Source organism: Cyanistes caeruleus, chromosome 3, assembly GCF_971803275.1.
Source record: "Cyanistes caeruleus chromosome 3, bCyaCae1.hap1.1, whole genome shotgun sequence".
NCBI classification, from domain to species: Eukaryota; Metazoa; Chordata; class Aves; order Passeriformes; family Paridae; genus Cyanistes; species Cyanistes caeruleus.
The window spans coordinates 72,765,739-72,771,919 of record NC_141703.1 but is presented as its reverse complement, the minus strand read 5'-3'; the positions used below and the strand labels follow the sequence as shown (position 1 = coordinate 72,771,919).

General features: G+C 42.5%; 1 long non-coding RNA gene across 1 annotated transcript; it reads left to right on the top strand.

Annotated features, from left to right (window-relative positions):
• Positions 1 to 603: 603 nt before the first annotated feature.
• Positions 604 to 4,292, top strand: LOC147654247 (uncharacterized). The gene is made up of 2 exons (XR_015285484.1): positions 604 to 712; positions 833 to 4,292. It is a non-coding gene; the product is annotated as an uncharacterized LOC147654247 (long non-coding RNA).
• Positions 4,293 to 6,181: the final 1,889 nt, after the last annotated feature.

Here is a 6,181-nt window from a genome sequence, read left to right as displayed (position 1 = left end):
GGCGGAAAATTCTCCCTGTGCTAAAAAATATGTTGAAGAGTAGAGCTGCAGAAATGTTTAAAGTCTATTGTATTGCAATGTCTCCTTATCTATTAATGCACCTCAAATGTAGCCTGTCAGCTTGCTTTAGCTCTGCAGTGAATCTTTTTTGTCATTCTGAAATCTGTAAATAATGAAGGCCATCTATTACGAAAGTATCAAAGGTCTTTTTTAACCCACTTCATAAAGGAGTCCTGCAGGCTATGATTTGGAAAGGGTCTGGGCTGCTGTAACTTGTTTGAGCCCTAATGTGATAAAATTGGAAGTTATGAGATGAGAATCTTAAGTTCAATCTCAGTGTTGGCACAAATCAGACAATGAAAGTGTCTGTCTGATTAGGCAATTAAACAAGGAGAGATGACTCAAAATATCCTTTCCATTTCAATAACTCCTGTGAGATTAGGGGCTCTTTGAAAACCACATCAAACTCCCTTTTTCTTTAATACACCTGCATTTAATTGAAATGCTATGAAAGAGGATGAAGGCAATTGTAACCTGAGGAGCCTTGGGTGTGTTCCAGTGTCACACCAAGACTTTAAAATGGTTGAGGAATTAGGAGCGACAGACAGTCCCCAGAGCAATTGGTTTTTATCCCCCATCTTTCTGCTTTCCAGGTCCTGCTGTGTTTCTCCTGTCTGGTGCAATGTGTTTTGTGGGTTGGCAAATGCTCTGGGTAAGTCAGAAATGCTGCTCAGACAGAGCGGTGAAGTGAAGCTCGGGGTCTTATCCTCAAGTGCTCGGCAGGGGATGCAAGATAAACTCTACTCCAATTTCTCCTACTCCACCCTTTTAGTGCAATCAGATGTGCTGCTGTGATTATTGCCTCCATCAGATCCCTCAGTCTTCACAGGAGGATACAGGCAAGCCTTCTCCTGCCTCCCACAGGCATTCCTGCTGTGGCTGCAAGGACCATGCTCTCTGCTCCAAAGTCCCCTCTGCCTCTGGTGCTGCAGGGAGACTGCCTGCTCTGTGAAGTGGGAATGCAAAGGGAGATGGTCCCCAGCTCTCTGTTAAGGACGATGCTCCACGCTCAGAGCCCTCAGGTGGCAGGGCAAGCCTGGCTGCCCTTTGGGAAGGGTGACATGCTGGTAGCAGGCAGAGTAAATGCGGAAAGGGCTTTGCAAAGGAGATCCCCAGGCTGCTTATAAATGTGTCTCTCCTTACTCCTCTGTGTTACAGCGAATTATTTGTCCTGGTTTAGATATGGAATAAATTGCTCTTGTTCTCCTGCCTTATACACTGTGTCCTGAACATCTTGTTCTAATGGCTTTAGGCCGCCTATAGTTTCTGGCAGGCTGAACAAATAAAATGGGCAAAAGATGCCATAAAATACCAAACAAATTTTTCAACTAGCTCCACTCTGTTGTTTGTACTTGGCTGGTTATATTACTGTGTTGGGTGGTATTATTGTGCAAGTATATTGTGCTCTTTGGACGAGGTTGACTCAGTGCCGCTCCATGGCAGAGCTTTTATGGGATTGACAGAGGCTGCTGTGCCAGGGCAGGGCCAATTCTATTGTCCAGTTTGAGTCCTACTTTACTGAATTTCCTGGCAATGCAGCCAGCATATCCCAGGAAGTTCTAGAGAACATCTGCAGCTCTTGAGCGAGGTCTGCAGTAGGCTCAGCTGTAGACACTCAGCTGCAGCTGGACAGAATAGGGTAGATCAGGCAGGATGGAGAGAAAACAGAGATCACCTCTGAATGCAAGTGAACAAACACATGATGGAACCTCTCAGAGACAGAAGTCCGTAGTGGATGGACAGCAAAATAAACTTAAAGAAGCTGGGAGATTCACCGTCAACGTAAGAGCGCATTTTGTCCCAGTTAGATCTTAAATAAACACTTAAATGTTGGAATGATGTTATGTAAAATGAATTTAAAATCTGTCTAATGAGTTTTGTGCCCAGTGAAGTTCTCTCTTTAATCTACAAGCCTCCCATAGGAGACTATCTGCTGATTTCTTTTTTCCCTTCAGACCTTTAGGAATTCCCACAAGGTACAAAATGTACTCACGGTTTTTGTATTGAATATTGATCAAAGCTTTGTTTCTATAAATGCAAATGCTCATGATTTCAGTATAAACCTAGATTTTGAGTGAGAGCAATTTTTTGCCTTAGAAATAATCAGTTGGCGTGTTTTTAATGTGCTTGATTACTGCAGAATGTCCAAGGAGAGAAAGAAAGAGGATGCTGGAGTAATTTACAGACAATAATAAGTAAGGATTTATAACCACAAATTTAATGAATAAATTTGAATTAATACCTCCACAAACTCAGCTGAAATTCATCAGTCAAACTGATATTTTCACTACTGTTTTGATTTTCACTACTGTTTTGTTTTTGATGTTTTACAGACACTGTAATGCCTACTCTGTGGTGTGTTTGTAAAGTTATCTGAAATTTTATCAAAAGTAGGATATGAGAGGTGGAGTTCATTGTCTGGTATTTATTTATAAAGAAACAAAAATGTGCTAGTCCCTTCAGAGTGCAAACAAACAAGCAAACAAACAATAGCTATTCCCTGTCCTAGAGACCTTATACTCTAATCCAGACATGCGAAGAGGGGTGAGGGCATTACGCATCACGGAAAAAAGACAAAAAAGACAATTTTTATAATGAGAAGTACGTAAGGCTCTGTTGTTTTCTTACACATACACACTTTTATAGGCTTAAGACCTTGAGGTGATGCAGAATCTGGCTGGGTGTTTTGAGAAGACATGTGGCTAAGGCAAGATTATTAAGAATTTTCCTCCCTTGGTTCTTCCAATATCAATTCCTGGTATTGTGACTGGAATGCTGATCTGTTTGTAGAAGAGGCCTTGACTGAAGAATCAGTGCCCCAGTGTGTAGAAGCTAAAGCCCAAGGGGACGAATCACCAAGTGGAGGAGCCCAGCTGTCCCCTGCAGACCTTGGCTGGTCAGAGCAGTGTCCTGTGCCCCAGCTCTGGGTGCTGGTCTGCTCCACCCAGGTCTCATGGGGCTGATGCTCTGAGGAGTGGTGTGTGTGATCCTTATGGCAGGGATCACTGTCCAAAAAAGGACTTGTGTGCCATGATGTGGAGTGTTTTGTGGTTTTACTCTCAGTTGAGAGTCCCGTCTCTCTGCAAGGCGCAGGGGAAGATTGAGGCATGGGAGGGCAGCAGCAAGAGGCAGCACACTGAACAGACAGTAGCTTTGCCACTGTCCCTTCAAATGGGGATGTGTTTTAAATTGTTGCCTTCTCTGAGACTTGGATCTTTTCGCAGAGCTAAAGGAAGCACATTTATAAGTCTGGGTTTATGGTTGATGGCTTTTCCTGAAGGCTAGTACTGCAAAAATAAAAGGAGAAGAAATTAATTTTTTACTTTATTTTACAACCCAGTAGGTGGGATGAGAGAGATGCTCTTTCTGCTCTGCAGAGGACCAAGGCCAAACTTACCCTTGCCTGATGAAATTCAGTCTATTTATCTTCATCACCAATGAAGGATTTTTGCCCTGTGCATGAAAAACTCATGGGAGGAGAGAGAACACAAGTGCCAGTGACAGTCGTGTTTTCACTTGAAAGATTTGGGTGCTGTCTTGCCAATATGAATGGTTTGTACATGAATGCAATGTCTGCTAGACATAAACCACCCTGGATATGCCCCTCTCAGCAAGCCTGGCAGCTGGGCCCTTGAAGATAAGGCTTTTCCACTGGGAGATAGGGAATAGATTTAAATTATTAAAATTAAATTTTACTTCCCCTTATTTGGAATAGCTTCACAGATAGAAAAGGATAGCGATGTTTTCTGTTTAAAGTATCCTTATGCAATTAAATATTATGGGGGAAATTTCCTGTTTCTGTATTATGGCACTTATCCAGTGTATCACTAAGGCACATGCATTCATGCAGGGCAGCAAGGATGGTGGGGGCAGCCCACCAGAATGTGGTATAGCAGTCATTGAACAGGCAGCTGGCATGGATTTAAATAATTTAATTTTTTTCTGGCGTAACATGCTTTTTCATTTCTGTTCCTCCATAGATAGATTCATTGTGGAAGGTACAACTGCAATATATTTTGTTTTACTACTACCTAAATAGATGGTTGACTTCCACTAAGTTTTAGGTATAACACTTTGAACATTTTTATTTTTGTTTACTCACCCTTAAAACAAGGTGTCTTTCAAGTCCTTTGAAACCATCTCTTTGGTTAGTTTTTAACAAATAAATGTTTCTGCTTAGAAGAATTGTACAATGCATCAAGCACAATTAAAGTATTCAAGTTTAAACAGAAGCAGTTTCCGGATTTCTTTAAAAAATAAGCTGAGACTGCAGTCAATTGTTCTTTCTTTTATTTTGACAGTGTTGTTTATGTTGATTAGCACTGTGCACTGTACTCCATGTGTGTTGCCACCATAATTAATTTGAAAAGGATCAGGCGTGTGGCTCAGCTCAAAAGATGACACTTTTTCACCCCACTGAAGATTGGGAACCTGCTCTGCAACCGAGAAGCTCCATGACCAGAGGAGGAGCAGCAAGGAAGTGAGCAAACATGGTACCAAGCCAAATGTTCTGAGGAGGATATCCAAGGCCTCCCTTTTTAATGCTTTGGTGTAGAAATGGTCCTCTACCCAAGCAAAGACATTTCTGTTTCCTGTCTACCAGTTCAGCAGCTCTGGATGTCCCTGGCCCAACAGGCTGCAAGCCAGCTCTGGCACTGGCCATCACTCTTCCATGTGCCCATTGCTCCCCAGCTTCAGCTACTGCAGGCAGTGGTACCTCTTGGCTCTGTGACAAGCTGGAGCTAATTTCAAAGCTTACCTTTTTGCTGAGCTGCACCTTTCCTAGTCTGGAAAATCGTCAGGAGATTCCCAGTGCTCATCTCTCCTTGTGGCTCGGTGCATGTGTTTGCTTCCTACAGATTTCCCCTTCTGTTTTAGGATGCAGGATGTTCAGTCCCAGCAGTGGGCTTGGGCCAGTCTGAGTTTGAAGCAAACAAGGCAGTTTTGTTCCTAAATGCCCATAAACACACTTCTGTCCATCTGACTGTCTCTAATGTCTTTCTCTGCTCTGTCACTTGAACTATGAAATGCCTGTGTGACATGAGGACACGACTGTTCAGCAAATTTTCTCTGTTTATAATATCCTGTGTATAATTTGAGGGCTATTACATGAGTCAAAACAGTTGTGTGTGAGGCATTTGCCAGGCCTTGATTCTACCTTACAGAAATAATGGACTGTGAGCCTAAGTAAGCAGAAATAGTTCACCCCAGCTTTGACCGCAGATCTATTTTACTTACTGATGACTGGTGTCTTAATTTTCTGTCACTTTGCAACAGTACTTTTATATTTTATTCACTTTTACTATTACCCTTATTACTTCAGAGTAAAAAGACACCTGACCTCTCCTTTGTCCCACTCCTTTGACTGCAGGAATGTATTTCTAGCAAAGTAGGAGCCCAAACTGAATCCTTTCTTCTTCCATCTAGCAGTGCTAGTGTTGCTGCTGGTGATGGTCCTTGGTCAGAAGTCAGGATATTGGGTTTGTATTCCTAAACCCTGGATTTCACATGCATTTTTCCTACTGCAGAGTGCTTGGATCTGGGGCTAAAACTGTTTTTTCCCTGTTCTTCATTCATCCTGGAGACTCTTCCACCTCCCCAGCCCCAGAGCAGCTGTCAGTGTTGTCTCTTCAATGCTGGAACCACAATTTGGTCCAGCTGATGTAATCAGATCTCTGGGTTATTTTCTGAACCTGGTCCCTGCTGCTTTTAAACCCTTGTTTGACCTTGGCAGCAGTGCTTTCCCCTCTCCTCTTTGCCTGGCTCTAAAATCACTGTTGCACTGTACAGTTGACCTTCACATACTGTTGTTAAATTTTAGAAAAGCTGTAAAGGTCCCAGCTCCTGTGTTTTAAGGGTACAGCAAATGCCTAAACCAGTATGTTTTACTGGCACAGACACTGAGGAAAAGTATTTTATGCTTGTCTGTATTTATTGTCTCAAATGCAAGGAGAGAGTACTGCAGTCCTTCACTGTATTGCCAGCAATACAAGTTTTGCAGTAAGCTCCTCAATTTTCTCATAAACTACCCCTCATACATCTTCCTCATCACCAGTTTTTTAAAGGGATCATTAAGCTTCTCTCAGATAGACTCTTCTGATGTTGCAGGATGGGACTCTTC